At 38.1% G+C, this 18,751-nt stretch overlaps 1 pseudogene; it reads right to left on the bottom strand.

Moving 5' to 3' along the window:
• Positions 1–2,879: 2,879 nt before the first annotated feature.
• On the bottom strand, positions 2,880–2,991 carry LOC120515295 (annotated as a pseudogene).
• Between the last annotated feature and the right edge of the window lie 15,760 nt (positions 2,992–18,751).

Genomic DNA, 18,751 nt, shown 5'->3' with positions numbered 1-18,751 from the left:
AGGCTGGCAAATAAAAACCAAACAGGACCCATTAGTGTAGAAGAACGAAGAATAGCTGCCTTTGTACTCATAAAGCAACACAGAGGGAATCCTTTGAAGAGGAGCCTCTTCCACCTCCTGGCAAGTTTGTCAGAGAAGATTTGTATGCCAAGAAAAGGTGGCGTAAAGTGCAATACTTGTCAGAACAGTTCTGGAGCAGATGGTGCAAGGAATACCTGACCAACCAAAACCTTAGACAACAGTGGCATACACCCAAAAGAAACATACAAGTTGGGGATGTAGTAATTGTCAAGGAGGACGATATTCCCAGAAATGAGTGGAAACTTGCCAGAGTCATATAAACAAGTGAAGATGATGGCTTAGTATGAAAGGTTAAAATTCAAATAGGACAAAGGGATTTAGGGAAGAAGGGTGAACGTCTGATACAACCATCCTTTATAGAACGAACAGTTCACAAATTAGTTGTATTAGTAGAGAGTGATTTCTAAATTACTATGCAGATAATACTAAAACGGATGTCTTAGAGATGTAAATCATGGTATTGTTCGCAAGTTTGAGTCTGAGGTAACATACAAGATGTAAAATTGATTTTTGACTCAAAAAGGGTAAAAGGAAAATTATATGATTTATTAAATTCTGTTTGAATATGGTTAACATAAATCTTTGTAATTTTGGTGGCAGTGTAGCTGTCGCAAAATGTGTGTGTATATATGTAAATTTAGTGTTTGAATTTGTAAAATATGTTTTGTAATTTATATTGTATATCATATAGTTGTGGTGCAGTCTTATTGTTGATAATAATCGATTTTCTAATTGTATTTTTATTTATATTATAATGAATGTATTTGTACATAAGTTTGCAAGTTGGTCTGAACGGAAGGGCGCAGTGGTCACATGATAAGGTTCATGGGTGGAGCGGAAATGCACATTGTGACACGCTTAATGGATGCTGAGCTGTTTAGTTTTAATAAGACTGTAAGAAGTGGCGAATCAGAGAGATTGTAATAGAGACTCTTGAATTTCTGGTCAGAAGGCGCACACGGTATGTTTTAATTTTGATATCCTGACACCTGCGCAATTCTTTAATTGTTTAATTTACTAGTTTTATTGTATTTTAGTTTTTCACTGTGTTTGAGAGTGGAGAAAGAGAGAGAGCAAATAAATACTCTTTAAACATCAGTCGGAGTGTGGTCTCATCTGTACCAGGAGAAAACGTTCAGGAGCAGCTACAGGCCCTGCTGGGAGACCGCAACTGAATCCCTTTCTCCCTCTGTTTACTGAGGTGCTGTTAATTGTACTGATTCCTGTCTTGTCCAAGAACTGTCAAAGGGTACATGGAAGTCTCGAAGCTGGAAAATTATAAAGGGTCACGATTTGAACTGCACAATGTCCAGTCATAAGTGACAAAGTTTTAGAAAGTGTTTTCTGTGTATTTACATCTGAGATAAAGTGCAACTTGGTTGTGTGTTCTGGTCTTTCTTTTTTTCCTGACACTATTAATCTGGTTGGTTCCAAATGCAGTGTCCCCTTTCTTGTTTATTCTTGCAGCCTAATTGTATGTCTGTAATGTCAACAAAGACATTTTTTTTATTTTCAAAGCCATTTAACAAGGAAATTCAAAATGTTAAGTACAGGGTACATTGAAATAAAGGAAAAATTGCAAGTACGTAACCCTGCAATTTTTATATGTGGTCAATTTAAATGTCTAAAACAATGCAGAAAGTGTAGTCATTTGGTTTTCAAATTGTCATAACATATGGGGTGACACTAGCTGAAAGATACAGTTAATGGTGAGCACAAACATTGTGGCCAGCACGAAGAAGTAAAGCAAAGTCACAAACACACAATGTTGCAAATTAATGAACTTTTTTATAAGACCCTCTCCGACTCACCTAAAACAAGTGAGGGACAAATACACTCACTTCCTGAAGCACACTGCTTTCTTTCAGTTCACCATAATTAAATATTCCTTCAGAATTTGCCTACTGATGTTACGATCCTTACTCTCAACGTGGAACGTTTTTGACTCTGGCCATTTAAACCCATCCCAGTGTTTACATTAGTGTCCCTAATCCATGGGTCCTGTTAATCATTTAAAAGGCTTTGCACTTAATACTACCTTTAAGACCCATTTCACATCACCCTTTTTAGTTGTGTTTGTATATAATGCACAAAATGCCTATTGCAATAGACCATGTCTGTCTGTCTGTCTTTCCACATGAAACAACTTGGATTAATTTTCTTAAAGAAATTTTTTGAGACAGTTAAATGTATGCTATGATATCTTGAATAGTTAGCACTTTACACAGTTTTAAATTTTCTAAATTTCCAATTGAAAAGCATTGGTGAATTTGCAGACTTGTCTGTCGTAAAATGAAGAAACATTCTGTGTGATTTCAGGTACGAATTAGCTTGGTGTATCAATTTTATCTTGACAGCAGTTACACCAAGTTGTATAGTTTTCATATTTTGTTGTTTTTGATCTCTGATAGCTGCTACTGACTGCAAGCAGACACCCAGTACAAGCTAATGAAACACTAGCAGACTGTGCAAAATAGGATTGGTCAACTTTGTTGGGCCAAATGACCTTTGTTTGCCAAATGATTCTAATGTTCTAAAGCTGTCTATCTTATCAGTGTTACGTTTTAAATCAATGCACATGGAACATTATGTATTTAGAGCATACTCTTGTGAGAAGTGCTGATATGGCTGATAACTTTGGAATAATTGTGGCAACCTTTGTTATTCCTAGCCTTTTATAGTTATACTTAACTGGTGTAGCTGTTGCTTTGATCAACTCTCCAACCCAGCCTCTTCTTTTTTGTGCTAGATAGATAGATACTTTATTAATCCCAAGGGGAAATTCACAAAAAAAATCAGGGGAGAGTGCAAATGCAGTCCCCCACTACCACAAATTATGCAGTCTATATCAGCCTTGCCCTGGGAGAACCACCTTAGTGGTCATGGTATCCTCCCCTGCCAGGTAAGTATCAAGTGCTGTTTTCGTTTTCAAGCATGATTAGCATTGCCTAGCAATAGACAGAAAAGAGCAGCATAAAAGCATAAAAAGTAATAAACATGTCAGAGTCTGGACTTGATTCTGAAATACACAGCAAAAATAGATATGGAATGTTCCAAAGAGTACTTCAATGTAAATTACACTTGAGTGATACTGCAGAAAAATACTTAGTGGAAGATTTTACAGTACAATACAAAATGGTTTTACTGTGCAATAATGCAGATTTAGATACATTACATTATATTTATTATGTACACATTTAAATGTAGATTAAAATTAACATCAAATTGAACCAGGTAAACAACTTTAATAAAATTTAATTTGAGTAGAATGAAGTAAACAAGCTTCACAAACAGACAACTTGGTTACAGAGGTTGCTTAATGCCTTTGTGCACGTCCACCTTTACCGATCTAATTTAGTGTGTGTGTGTGTGTTTGTGTCTTTGTTTTTTTCTCATCATCATTTGCTCTGGTAGGGCAAACAAGCTGTTAGCTATATTCTCTAACTTTGTACATATACAGTACATGTATATTTAGATAAATTTGGTATTTCATTAACTACTCATGCAAAAGTTTAGCAAATAATAGGCTTAGTTCCATGACAAAATGGAGCATACCTTAAAAATCTTGGTGAAATTAAACAATTTCTTTGGCAGTTATCATTGGACACAGGTCAAATTGTTCTGAAGGATGTGGAGATAAGTATTTGACCAAACAGGACCAAACACAATAACCCCGGACCTGTAACAAGGCAAACATGATATAACTTATTGGAATAAAACGGGAATGTTTTTTCAGAAGTAATCTTTGTACATTGGTCTTGGCTTTCAGGGCAGATATCTTGGAAAATCCTAATTCTGAAATGTTTTGTCTTTGTTACGATGTAGTCTTCCGGGAGCTCTATACACTGCAAAAAAATAGTTTTAAGACATGGAAATTAATTTTGATATTCCACAGACACACATACACATACATTTACAGACTCCAGCTAAAATTAATTTTTCTTAAATATTGTAAAATTTGAATCTGAACTTACTGTAGCTCAGCAGCAACCTTTTGACACCATCACCAAACTTCCATTTCCATGACAGAAAAACCGTAGGACAGGCAAAATGCAATATAAATACATAAAATCAAAAGTTAAATACATAAAAATCCCAAACACGTGCAAACTCAACAACTGATATTCACAGAGGCACAATGTTACTCTGGAGAGTTCTAAGTAGACTCCTTTCTCCTTTTGGGGCAAATACCCCCAAAAAGGAGGAGCCAGAGATGGAGCCTAAGCTCATCAAAACACAGAATGGAGAGAAATCAATTGCAGTCCCCATGATGGGCTAGATCTCAGATCTATATTCCAATCCAGGAATATCATGGACAATAACTCTAAGGTTTATTAACAGTATAAGCAGTTTTAAGAGCTTTAATAATGCCTATACATATGCATGGTGTGTGTTTACACTGAATTGTATGCTGTGTTTTGCATTGAAAAGTTGTTTTGTGTTTATTATTATAAAATACTAGGGTGCTTTGCCTCCTGCTCGCTTCGCTCGCCAACCCCCGGGTTTGTTTTTCCAGAAATACAATTTTAAAAAATTGTTTTTTTAATGGGAATTTTTACATATACATTATATTCACTTTTACTTTAAAACTTCAGTAAAAATAATATTTGGAATTAATTGTTCTGATATAATTTTATATGGTCTTCCATGGTTAAGTTTTCGTCTGCTGTTATCTCTTTCTTTACCCCTGATTGGTCTGTTTCTTCTGGAAGTCCAAATTGCTGCATCGTTAAATCTTCTGCTTCTATAACATGTCCTTGTTGATCAAAAGAGTAGTTTATTCATTTGAATTTTCAGATAATGTTCCCTTGAACGCTTCCCATAATTGTAAAGCATCAATTTTACCCATCATAATTAAGTACACGAAGAAGTGTCTTAATTTGTCAGGCATCAGTACAAAAGTGGCATTAGACATCATTTCAAGCATATAGTCATACAATTTATATACCCCAGCTGCTCGTGCCACTTCTTGAAAAGTACTGTGCTTAGTTCCATCTATAGTTAGAACATTTTTAATGACGTTGCTCCTTTCAATTCACATGACAACAATTTTAAATGAAAGCGTTCGATGTCTTTTCGTGATACAATATTTAATCGAGCAACACTTTTGCAATTCATTTTTCTTGGATGCCACACTTTTGTTTCTGTCATGTGTAATGTTGAGGAATTTGCGCATACGTGTATGCTTTTGCATTTACGTCTGTTTCATTAAGTTAAAAAAAAGCCAGTAATTTTGTATATCTATTTTTCACAACCTGTAAAGCTTCTGCTTCTTCGCCCTCTTTAAATTGAATCATACTCTGACCTAGTAAATTAATCGGTAATTAATTTAACAGAATGACTTCGACCATGCATTGGCAATTCCATTAAATGCCACCCGCTTTCCAATGCACTGATGTACTGAGTATCTAAATATGCTTGAACTTCATCCTCAGACTGTTCTTTCGATAAAGTTACGTGTACTCTATTGTAGCCTTTATGAATGTACTTGTAGATGTACTTAATACTCATAATCGATGCACAATACTCAACATTAATATGACAATCGAATTGAGCAAATATGGGTTATATGGTACAATCACTGAATTATCGAGCATCCCAGTTTTACCATCTTTCTTTCAGTGATAAGTGTCTTGTTCATGACAATTATCTCTTCAGCGATAATCAGGAAAGCCAGCCTTAATCATATCTGTTGCTTGAACGAAAGCTTTTGGAAATTTCTTTAAACACTTTTTTCTTTTGAGTCCCAACATACTGCATCTTTTAAATGAGGTCCATGAGACATGTGTTTAATGACTTTGTATCATAATTCAGGATAGGTTTCTCTGTTTGGAATTTCAGCACAGACAAAGCGATCTACATAATCAGCAGTTAATAATTTATTTTGCAAAGTAACCAATAAATGCATGTTAGGCAAATCCCGTGTTTTGAAATTCGATTATGTAAATGTATGCTGATTTGACTGAACACCATTTCGAGTTCATTCAATAAAAATAAGACTTTCTGATAAAACAATCTACTTACGAAAGAAGGGATATCCAGAGCCGATGTAGCCGGTGGCATTGTTCTCAAGAATCTGTGGAGATCTGGTCATTGTGGATTGCACATAATAAATAAATCTGGCCAACCAATATTTTTGGATATTACCATTGCATCATGATATAACTGTTGCAATACTCTTGGAATACCTTTATATGATGATGGTAATATTACTGCTTTACATATTTTGAATTTGTCTGAACTATTGATATTTGAATTTTGAACGTGATCAATAAGTCCTGCAATATGTTCCGTTCTAAGTTTTGCTTGATTAGATTTAATATAGAAGAGACGATTAGCTTTGACTATTAGATATGAATTAATAATGTAACTGAGTGGTTAGATGACTGTGTTTTTGTTTGAAAATGGTTGTAAGTAGGGCATGCCAACAAACAAGAGGTTAGATGACCGTGATCTTGTTTGAAAATGTTTGTAAGTATGGCGTGAATTGCCAAAGGATGTCAGTATGACGTGACTTGATGGTGTCGTGGGACGTGAAAGTGTCTCTCTGACTCTCTTCTAATCTGTCTCTCTTCAAAAGATCACATCTCTTCGCAAGTTTTTTTTTTATAATAGAGAGATTTGTAAAGGTGTACAGAACTCTGATCTTGTAAACTGATACTGTATATAACTAACTTCAATAGAACAATAACAGGGATATAGGGAATGTGACCAAGTTGCTTAAGGGCCACACTGTAAATCATGCAAATGCTAATAACATGACAGGAACATTAGAATAAAATACTCTTTTTGGTTAAAATAAAAAAAGGGATCCAACTAATAAAAAGTGCTAAATAGTTCAACTGGAAAGTGTCAAAAGATTTATGTATTAGGAAAAATAACAGGTCTGTGTATAATGAACAATGTTTGACTGTACTTAAACCAGCATCATTGTAACTAAATGTTCTTGCTTTAAACATAGGCATCTTCTTCAAGATAAACAAAAAGAGAGAAAGTGGATGAATTTAGAGTCTGCATTTTAAAGACAAAGCAATTTACACTTATTATAAATCTGTTACCATAATAATTTTCTGAATCCACTTATTTCATTAGAGGACCACAAAGACACATTAAGAATATCAAGCAGACAAGAAGGCAACTGTGTTTGAGACACTAGTCAATCACAGAGTAGAGCCATGCCCATATTTCATTTTCTCTCACATTGGCCAAGTACAAAAATGTATTTGGAATTTCACTGGGAGGAAACTGAAATGTCAGGAGGAAATCCACATGAGGAGAATGTGTTAACCCCACACAACACATGACCAAAGCTCTAACCAGCTTCTCCTGATTCATTTCATACTCCAAATATAGACGCTCTAAATAAATTAGGCATGAGTATTATATATAATAGACTGGCATCCATCACAAGTTTGCTTCTAACATTTTCTTTTAAAAAAGCAGGAACTGTACTGGAAAGAAAAGCTTCAGAAAATGGATGAGATTATTGAAATACATGGAACATCAGGTACACAGTTGTCTTTGAAAAAGTTATACTATATGTTACTATTTCAATACATTCTTGTTTATAACAGCATTGGAAAGTGGCAAAGGATTGCTTGTTGGTTGGACATGGAAGGTAGAACTGGACTGTATATGGTACATGTGGTCATGCTTCTACTACTACTATTTCACTGCCACAGAAAGTGCAATTAGAACATTAGACCAACCTAGACGAGAACAGGCCATTCAGCTCAACAAACTTTGCCAGTCCTATCCACTTATTTCTTTCAAAAAAATATCAAGTCGAGTTTTGAAAGACCCTAACGTCTTACTGTCTACAACACTACTTGGCAGCTTATTCTAAATGTCTATCATTCTTTGTGTAAAGAAAAACTTCCTAATGTTTGTGCAAAATTTATCCTTAAAAAGTTTCCAACTATGTCCCCTTGTTCTTGATGAACTCATTTTAAAATAACAGTCTTGATCCAATGTACTAATTCCCTTCATAATTTTAAACACTTCAATCATGTCACTTCTTAATCTTCTTTTGTTTAAACTGTATAGGCTCAGCTCTTTTAATCTTTCCTCATAATTCAACCCCGGTAGCCCTTGAATCAGCCTAGTAGCTCTTCTCTGGACCTTTTCTAGCGCTGCTATGTCCTTTTTGTAGCCTGGAGACCAAAACTGCACGCAGTACTCAAGGTGAGGCCTCACCAGTGCATTATAAAGGTTGAGCATAACCTCCTTGGACTTGTACTCCACACATTGTGCTTTATAACCTAACATTCTGTTTGTCTTCTGAATGGCTTCTGAACACTGTCTGGAAGTTGATAGCTTAGAGTCCATTATGACTCCTAAATCCTTCTCATAAAGAGTACTCTCAATTTTCTGACCGCCCATTGTGTTTTCAGTCCTAACATTTTAACTTCATATGTTTAATACTTTACATTTACTGAAATTAATTTTCATCTGCTACAAATCTTCCCAAGCCTGCATGCTGTCCAAATCCTTCTGTAATGATATAACGGATTCCAAATTATCTGCTAATCCACCTATCTTGGTATCATCTGCAAACTTGACCAGCTTGTTACTAATATTCCTATTTAAATCATTTATATATATTAAATATAGTAGGTGCCCTAGCACTGCCCCCTGTGGAACACCACTCTTAACATCAGCCAATTCTGATGAGGTTCCTCACACCATCACCCTCTGCTTCCTGTATCTGAGCCAATTCTCCACCCATCTAAAATCATCACCCTGAACTCCCACTTCTATTAGTTTGATGCCCAACCTGTCATGTGTCACCTTATCAAATGCTTTCAGAAAGGCAAGATAAATAATATATGCTCCACTTTGATCGTATCTTTTTTGTTGCCTCCTCATACAATTCCAGCATGTTAGTAAAATACAACCTCCCTCTTCTGAACCCATGCTGACTGTTCCTAATAACTCCTGTCCTTGCCATGTGCTGCTTAATCTTATCCTTAATAATTCCTTCCATTAATTTTCCTGTAATTCATGTTAAGATAACTGGCCTATAGTTGCTTGGATCTGCCCTGTCACTCTTTTTATATAATGGAATGACATTTACCATTTTCCAGTCCTTCAGAATCTCTCCAGTGCATAGTGACTTCCTAAAAATATGTGTCAAGGGGTTTCTATATGTACTCACCAGCCTCCTTAACAACTCGAGGGTAAATTTTATCTGGTCCTGGGGCCTCATGTATAAATGGTGTATAGGCACAGAAATGTTGCGTCAGAACTTTTCCACATTCAAATCACGATGTATAAAACCTACACTTGGCGTAAAGCCACGCACTTTTCCACGGTACCTCATACCATGTCGCACGCAAGTTCTCCGCTCGGTTTTGCAGACTGGCGGCACCCAGCGTAAAAGCAGTGCTTCTGTTCCAGTGTGGTTACACCTTATTTTCCTGACGCGGCTTTATAAATACACTGAAACTAACTGCATATTGTTTATTAGTGTAATGCATCTCATTGTAAATAACTTGTAACAATACAATGGTCCAGGGAATAGCCGTAGTATTTCAAATGCCATAACTGCTTTAGCGTTGTTACTCTCACTGCAACTGCTTCTTCTTCTTCTTTCAGCTGCTCCCGTTAGGAGTTGCCACAGCGGATCATCTTTTTCCACATTACTCTCACTGCACCACTCGGAGTATTTATATCACTGTATCTAAGTGGGAATCACAGCAGCATCTGATCGGAAAGAGAATTGTCGGTATACAGCTTTAAGGACACGCTATCTCATCCACGGCAAAACGTTTCAAAGCCTTTCCTGTACTGTTCAAAAACAGTTTCATCCCAAGAACTACAGTATAAACGCACTCAATCAATTGCTCCTTGTGGAACTGTTTGTACTTAGAAGTACAACTTACACTACAGTTATAATATTGCACAACCTGAACCACTTTATAAAGAGCGTATTTACATATGATGACAATATCATTTTTAAGATGAAATGCAGCAAAATATGTTTATTACATTATACAGATAAAACTTTAACTTCATTTAAATAATCTATATTCTTCACTGGGACTGGCGGGAAGGATAGAATAATTAAACATGTACTACGAAGATATTTCAATGTTCCTTAAACATTTTGAAGAATCGGCGCTCTAAGCTTACAGATGGCTTAACTTCTATTACAGAGCTGATTTTGCGGTGATTGGGTATTTGGGGAAAGAAAAGCAACTGCAGGGGCGGCTACGCCAATATATATTGAATATAAAACAGAAAGAGAAAATAAAAATACAGCTAAAAATGCAGCAACAAATTTCGGCAAAAGTTAAATGCTTGTGTCATGAGCACGAGGTGGCTATGCTGTGTCCGCAAAGGACGTGGCCATCCGCCGTGCATAAGATACCATATTGATATTGGTGGGCGAAGGAGCCACCAATTCTTCATCTGCCCAGGACCACCGCAGGCCTAGAGCCGCCACCGAGTTTTGCTGCAATAAATAATTTCATTGAAGGTCATGCACAATCACTGCTCCACCGTGTTCCCATGTTTAATAACGTGCTTTAACTCCTATCATGAATGATATCAGATATACATCTCAGTATTTTAGTTATTCAGAGATCTGTAATATCACAGATGTCATGGATTCTGTGTCCTGTTGGAGGAAGAGAGCCGATTTAAGAAGCACGTAGTGGTTCACACACATAGAGCACATAGAAGATCACATACAAAACAAAGCATTTAACGTGCTACTTTAATTACGATGTGATTTGAGAAACTGGTTAATTAAATGATTTTAAGATGAAGTTTATGATCTACTTTAATGACAAAATAAACTACATGATTAAAGTGGAAATTTCGAGATTGAAGTTGACATTTCGTGCTTTTTCCCCACTGTGTGCCTTTTTTTTCCGCTGTTCCCTAATAAGCTGTCATGTGACACTCAGACGGTGGGCTACGATTCGGCTTTTCACGGCGACTTTGATATGTGATTTGATTTTGTGAATGTGAGCTTTCAAGTTTCTCCAACATGCTATGTCACTCGATCATCTTCCTTTTTGTTGATTATACCACAATTTAATTAAACAAATAGTATGTTTTTCCTTTGCCTTGGTATTCGCTGAAATTCTTATATTTTCTCCTGTGCTTTTCCCATTGTCTTTTCACAGAAGGCTGCACTTAAAGGCGATTTATATTGATTTGCATATTCAAAAAGGTGTAATTCTGGGAGGAGTTGGGGCGTTACAAAAGCGTGTGCACGAGCGTTAGTTTTCACGGTGATCGGGATTTATGTAGCGGACGAACGTGGAAGTTGGAGTACGCACATATTCCTGCATCTGGATTTTTCTGTGCGTACGCACATTCCGGCTTTTTTGCTTACGCCATGTTATAGTGCGAATTCTACGCACAGCGTTATACATGAGGCCCCTGGTGATTTGTTTGATTTCAGCCTATTTAATCTGAGCAGCACTTCCCCCTCTACAATTTCCAAATCCCTCAGTACCTCCCTAGTAGCCCCATTTACCTCTAGGGGCTTATCCACTTGCTCACTTGTGAAGACCTCAGGAGAATGTAAGTTTAGGGCATCCGCTATTTCATTGCCAGTATCTTTTAATTCCATTTTTCTGTTTCTGATGCACTTCACCTCCTCCTTGACTGTTATTTTACTATTGAAATACTGAAAGAATCTCTTAGGATCTTCTTTCGCCTTATCTGTTTTATTCCTCTCCAACTGTCTTTTAGACTCTCTGATATCTTTCTTAATGTTTACCCATATGTTCTCATACGCTCTATGATTCACTTTGCAGTCATTAGTCTTATATGCCTTATAAAGCAAAAGGAGACTACAGTAAGTCTTTCTTTTCATAATAAAATACAGGTACTGAGAGGAACAACACATTTTTTTATACTATTTCAACAGCATTAAAAAAATCTGAAAAATTGTGCCGTACGCTTTGTGGTTAACATTCTTTACATTGTGCATACTATGCATCAGTGCATTAAACTTTGGTATAAATTAGTTTTACAGCAAACAGTCCATTTCTGACATGTGGCACTTACAAAGTATTTTTCAGACCCAGTATGCTTTTAATAATATTGACATTGGTTAGTCAGAATATCATAGTTGAAAAACTCTGGAGGTATTTAATAGACCTTTGGTGGAAGGAGAGGAGACTAAGAAAGAAAAGGCTACCATACAGTGAATGTGTTATCTCTTATAAAAGGAAGGAAAAACTTTCAAAGATGTAAACCTTGTTATAGCATGTAGGAAGTCTTAACTAATCCTCACTTCTGCTAAAATAAAGTGAATTGTAAGTGTAATTATTCTTTTCTACAGACTTCTTCCTCTTCATCATTTCCTACTTCTACATGAGGTCAATATGCTTGATTGGCCTTCTCCAAGCAATTTGGTACTGTACCTTCTCCCTTTTCCTTTAGATCATCCATTCCCATCACCCTTTTACACACATATTCTTTGTTTCTTCTCACCACACGAACCTACAACTTCAATCTACTTTCTTGTACTTTTTTTAGATATCTCTCCCTCTTTTATTGTACCTCTGATTCTCTCATTTCTTATTCTGTCCTTTCTTGTAACTCCACACATCCATCTCAACATTCTCAATTCTGCCACATCTAACTTCTTCTCTTGTGCCTCCTTTACTGCCCAATGTCTCAACTCTATACAGTAAAGTCAATATGAATGTTAAAGTTAAGCATACAGCTCATCTTTGCTTTCTGCAATGATACTAGTTCATTTTTTTAAATAATTATCTTATTCATGAACTTTATAATAAAGCATTGATTATTTGGGATACTTTAGTTTCCGGCTCTTCTGCATCAAAGAATACTACTGTTGTTCTGAAATGAAGCAATACAGTAAACTTTTGTTCTGTAGCATGTGATGCATGTGTTTTGTGCAGTACGACCTAAAGAAAGCAAGGCATATGTACAACCATTTTAAAGGTCTTGCCATTAAAAAGGTCAGGACACATCATGTCATAAATCGAAAAAGAGAGCTCCATTATATATCAACATTGAAGTGTATATATATATATATATTGTCATAGATGACCGGGAACATTGCCCGGCCGGGATGCCTGGATATTCCCCGAGTTGGGCAATACTTCTCCTCGGCCACGAGAGGGCAGCCGCCCGGGTATATTTGGGGGCCACATGGACAGAATACTTATTTGGAGAGAACATGGCCACCGCCAGGGGGCGCTCAGACAAGTAGAGAAGCCGGGATGGCAGCACTTCCGCCACGCCAGGAAGTGCTGCCAGAAGTAATTCCAAGGTGACCCGGAGTGCTTCCAGGTGCTTTGCTGACACTTTCGCCACACCAGGAAATGATGTCAAGGGGAGCACCTTGGGCTCATCAGGGTCATAATAAAAGGGAAAGCCTCCCTCCAGTAGACGAGCCAGAGTTGGGAGGAAGGACACAAAGCTTGTGAGGAGGGACAGGAGGTCAAGAGAGAGAGGAAGAAGAAGAAGAAGATGATAAAGGAAGAGAGTTGGTGCTAAGAATAAAAATAAAAGAAGTGTGTTTTGGACATTCTGGTGTCGGTCTGTCTGTGTCTGGGGGTATGCTTTCCACAATATACATTGTATATAAACTACTCAAAAAAATTAAACGAACACTTTGAAAACACATCAGACCTCAATGGGAAAAAGAAATCCTCCTGGATATGTATACTGATATAGACTGGGTAATGTGTTAGGAACGAAAGGATGCCACATCGTTTGATGGAAATGAAAATGATCAACCTACAGAGTCCTGAATTCAAAGACGCCCCAAAAATCAGAGTGAAAAAATTATATGGCAGGCTAGTCCATTTTGCCAAAATTTAATTGCAGCAACTCAAAATTGTACGCAGCACTTTTTTTGGCCCCTGTGTTCTTGTATACATGCCTGACAACATCGGTGCATGCTTCTAATGAGATGACAGATGGTGTTGTGGGGGATCTCCTCCCAGATCTGGACCAGGGCATCACTGAGCTCCTGGACAGTCTGAGGTGCAACCTGGTGGCATTGGATGGACCAAAACACAATGTCCCAGAGGTGTTCTATTGGATTTAGGTCAGGAAAGTGTGGTGGCTAGTCAATGGTATCAATTCCTTCATCCTCCAGGAACTGCCTGCATACTCTCACCACATGAGGCCAGGAATTGTCGTGCACCAGAAGCCACTGTACCAGCATAGGGTCTGACAATGGGTCCAAGGATTTCATCCTGATACCTAATGGCAGCCAAGGTGCCTTTGTCAAGCCTGTAGCGGTCAGTGTGACCCTCCATGGATATGCCTCCCCAGACAATCATTAACCCACCACCAAACTGCTCATGCTGAATGATGTTACAGGCAGCATAATGTTCTCCATGGCTTCTCCAGACCCTTTCACTTATGTCACGTGCTCAGGGTGAACCTGCTCTCATCTGTAAAAAGCACAGGGCAGCAGTGGTGCATCTGCCAATTCTAGTATTCTATGGTGAATGCCAATCGAGCTGCATGCTGCTGGGCAGTGAGCTCAGGGCCCATTAGAGGACATGGGACCCTTGGGTCACCCTCATGAAGTCTTTCTGGTTGTTTGGTCAGAGACATTCAAACCAGTGGCCTGCTGGAGGTCATTTTGTAGGGCTCTGGCAGTGCTCATCCTGTTCCTCCTTGCCCAAAGGAGCAGATACTGGTCCTGCTGATGGGTTATGGACCTTCTATGGCCCTCTCCAGCTCTCCTAGAGTAACTGCTTGTCTCCTAGAATCTCCTCCATGCCCTTGAGACTGTGCAGGGAGACACAGCAAACCTTCTGGCAATGACACGTATTGATGTGCCATCCTGGAGAAGTTGGACTACCTGTGCAACCTCTGTAGGGTCCAGGTATCGCCTCATGCTACCAGTAGTGACACTGACTGTAGCCAAATGCAAAACTAGTGAAGAAACAGTCAGAAAAGATGAGGAGAGAAAAATGTCAGTGGCCTCCACCTGTTAAACCATTCCTGTTTTGGGGGTCATTTCATTGTTGCCCCTCTAGTGCATCTGTTGTTAATTTCATTATATCCTCTTTAATAAAACCCTTGTGTGCGTCCAGGTGTCCGTGTGTGTGTGTCTTCTGGTGAAGTGCGCATGCGCGTGGCCACACAGTCTCTTCCTGTGCATTCTCTGTGCAGAGAGAGAGACAGATAAACACACACACACACACACACTGGCGCCCGTGTGCATTGTTGCAATGTTACTTTTGGTTGTTTATTAAATTACAGATTTTTCAAATGTTCATTTTTTCCCCTGTGCTTAAAACTTAAAAAAAGTTTTTAGTAAGCGGGTCATAAGGCTATAGCAAATTTTTCAGTGTTAGTTTTCTGTATGTTCAAGGTTTTCTTAGTGTTATTCAATGTTTTTACATTTAGTTTACTATTATGCTGTGCTTTCTATGGTATAGTTAACTATATTTGTGCTTAAAAACTTAAAAAAATATATATTTACATACAGTTCATATGGTCTGGAACGGATTAATTGTATTTACATACAATCCTATGGGGGAAATTACTTCGGTTCCACTGTATTACTGTCAGACAAAATAACAGGCATTTTACAGAAATACAAACCTGTATTACTGAGAGAGAAAATTAAAGGCACACAATTTATCCATCCATCCATCCATTTTCTAACCCGCTGAATCCGAATACAGGGTCACGGGGGTCTGCTGGACATATTACAGCCACATACAAGGTCCCTTGCCAGTAAATATAGACTGTTCATACAAATGTTTATGCACTACTGTTCTAGCACCCGTTATTTTAGCGGGCTTAATGTCTAGTATACTAATAAAAGGCAAAGCCCTCACTGACTGACTGACTCACTCACTCACTCACTCACTCACTGACTCATCACTAATTCTACAACTTCCTGTGTAGGTGGAAGGCTGAAATTTGGCAGGCGTATTCCTTAAAGCTTACTTACAAAAGTTAGGCAGGTTTCGTTTTGAAATTCTACGCGTAAAGGTCATAACTGGAACCTACTTTCGTCCATATATATACGGCCATAGCCTGCAGCTTGGTTGCCGTGTGAGGCGGAGTTGCGTCCCGCATCATTATGCATCCCATGTAATTGAATGCCTGCCCAAATAAGGTAAATATTCGCAGGTGAAGGACTGTGCTAAGCATATTCATAAGTGCAGCTACTGTGGAAACCCTCTGACGCTGAACAAGCCTTTGTACACAATCAATAGGAAAGCAAGGTGTAAAGCTTAAGTTTAAATTATGTTCATAGACACGCTGCCCTAAATATTCGCAGGCAAATCCACAACTTAATACTGGGAATGCCTGTTAAACATCTAGATTCACGAGTACCGATTTGGGCAGTGATCACTTCAATGAATGAAACCTGTTCAAAAAACGCATTACACAATTGAGAAGGCAGAAAAAGAATATGAAGCGAATGACACATACAAGCATATTCATAAGTGCAGCTACTGCGAAAACAAAGCACGGTGTAAACCTAAAGTTTAAATTAATTTTATATACAGGCTGCCGCTGGCGTTTGTCATGCCTACGACAAATACGATATTCGCGAGATACAAGTTTAATGAGAAGACGCAGAGTATAAACGAGACTTTTGATCACTTTGTAGATGAGTTAAAATTGCTGGTGAAGGACTGTGCTTATGCAAACGAATAGGGAAGCAGGGTGTAAAGCTTAACTTTAAATTAGGTTCATAGATACGCTGCCGCTGGCGTTTGTCATGCCTAAGACGAATACGATATTTGTGAGATACAAGTTTAATGAGAGGACGCAGGGTATAAACGAGACTTTTCGGCACTTTGTAGATGCTGGTGAAAATTGCTGGTGAAGGACTGTGTTTATGCAAACGAAGATGAGATGGTCAGGGATAGAATAGTTTTTGGCACAAACTCAGCAAAAGTGCGAGAGAAACTTTTAAGTGCCGGGTCTGAGCTAACATTAAATAAAGTCGTGAGATCGCACGAGACAGCACAAGCACAGCTGAGAAGCTTCGATTCATGTTCTCCGAGTGGCTCATGTGAACTGACTTTGCAGGACTGGGTAAGGTTAAATTAAGTTCATAGACACGCTACCGCTAAATATTCGCAGGCAAATCCCCAAATTAATACCGGGAATGCCTGTTAAACATCTTAGATTCACTAGTACCGATTTGGGTAGTGAACACTTCGATGAATGAAACCTGTTATCTTTACAACGGTTGACAAACACGAAATATAACTTGAACACAACACATCCTCCAAATATGAACCTGATTAAAAGGAATAATGATATGTATGTGTACATATATGTATGTATGTATGTATGTATGTGTGTATATATATATATATATATATATATATATATGTGTGTGTATATATCTATACTAATAAAAGGCAAAGCCCTCACTCACTCACTGACTGACTCATCACTAATTCTCCAACTTCCCGTAGGTAGAAGGCTGAAATTTGGCAGGCTTATTCCTTACAGCTTACTTACAAAAGTTGGGCAGGTTTCATTTCGAAATTCTACGCATAAGGGTCATAACTGGAAGCTATTTTTCCCCATATAATGTAATGGAGTCTTGAGTTGGAGATGGCCGGGGGGGAGGTTTGTGTGACATCATCACGCCTCCTACGTAAGTACGTAGATAACAAGGAAGAACTCCAAACAGCGATCAGCACAAAACGCCATTTCACAATTGAGAAGGCAGAAAAACATTATGAAGCAAATGATGCATACAAGCATATTCATAAGTACAGCTACTGCGAAACAAAGCACGGCGTGAACCGTAAGTTTATATTAAATTAAGTTCATAGACAGGCTGCCACTAGCGCTTGTAATTTAGTGCCTGCCCATATAAGGCCGCCCATCAGCGGCAATCCAATACAAACACTGCCGGTAAATGTTCACGGGTGAAGGACTGTGCTTATGCAGAGGAAGATGAGATGGTCAGGGTGGTGTTTGGCACAAACTCATTGAAACTGCGAGAGAAACTTTTAAGTGCCGGGTCTTAGCTGACATTACACGAGATGGCACCAGTACAGCTGGGAACCTTCGATGCAAGAACACCAAGCTGCTCACGGAACTGACGCAATGCGCAGACAAAAGCAACAGTTCCAAAGAGTGCTGAACAAAACCGAATTACACAATTGAGAAGGCAGCAAAAAATATGAAGCGCCTTATACATACAATCATATTCATAAGTGCAGCTACTGCGAAACAAAGCACACGGTGGAAAAAGTGAATGTCCTGCTAAAGGAAGACAGTGTAAAAAAACCCGTGCATGCAGTTTGTCACATCACAGATAAAAAGGAAGACGAGCTGTTTATTGATGCAGTAAGGAACTAATCGATGAATGAAACCTCTTATCTTTACAACGATTGACAAACAGGGAATGTAACTTGAACACATCCTACAAATACGAGCCTGATTGAAAGAAATAATGATAATCAAATCCTTGATGACAGCAACATTCAATAACACTCACAAAACAATTACTGTATATTGACAATCATGTTACGCTATTTTTAAAATGTTCCCTTTTCTTTTCATAACTTCTACTTCTCCACTGCGGTACACGGGTATATATATAAATGTATATATATACCCCGATCTACAATACATACTTTAGCATAGACAAGCCACACGCTGTGGCTAATTGTAGAGTCTTCGCCTAACGCCGACATTCGAGGTTCGATTCCGAGAGGGGTGT

This window comes from Polypterus senegalus, chromosome 14 (assembly GCF_016835505.1).
Source record: "Polypterus senegalus isolate Bchr_013 chromosome 14, ASM1683550v1, whole genome shotgun sequence".
NCBI lineage: Eukaryota > Metazoa > Chordata > Cladistia > Polypteriformes > Polypteridae > Polypterus > Polypterus senegalus.
The sequence above is the reverse complement of the archived record's forward strand: the minus strand, read 5'-3'. Positions and strand labels throughout refer to the sequence as shown.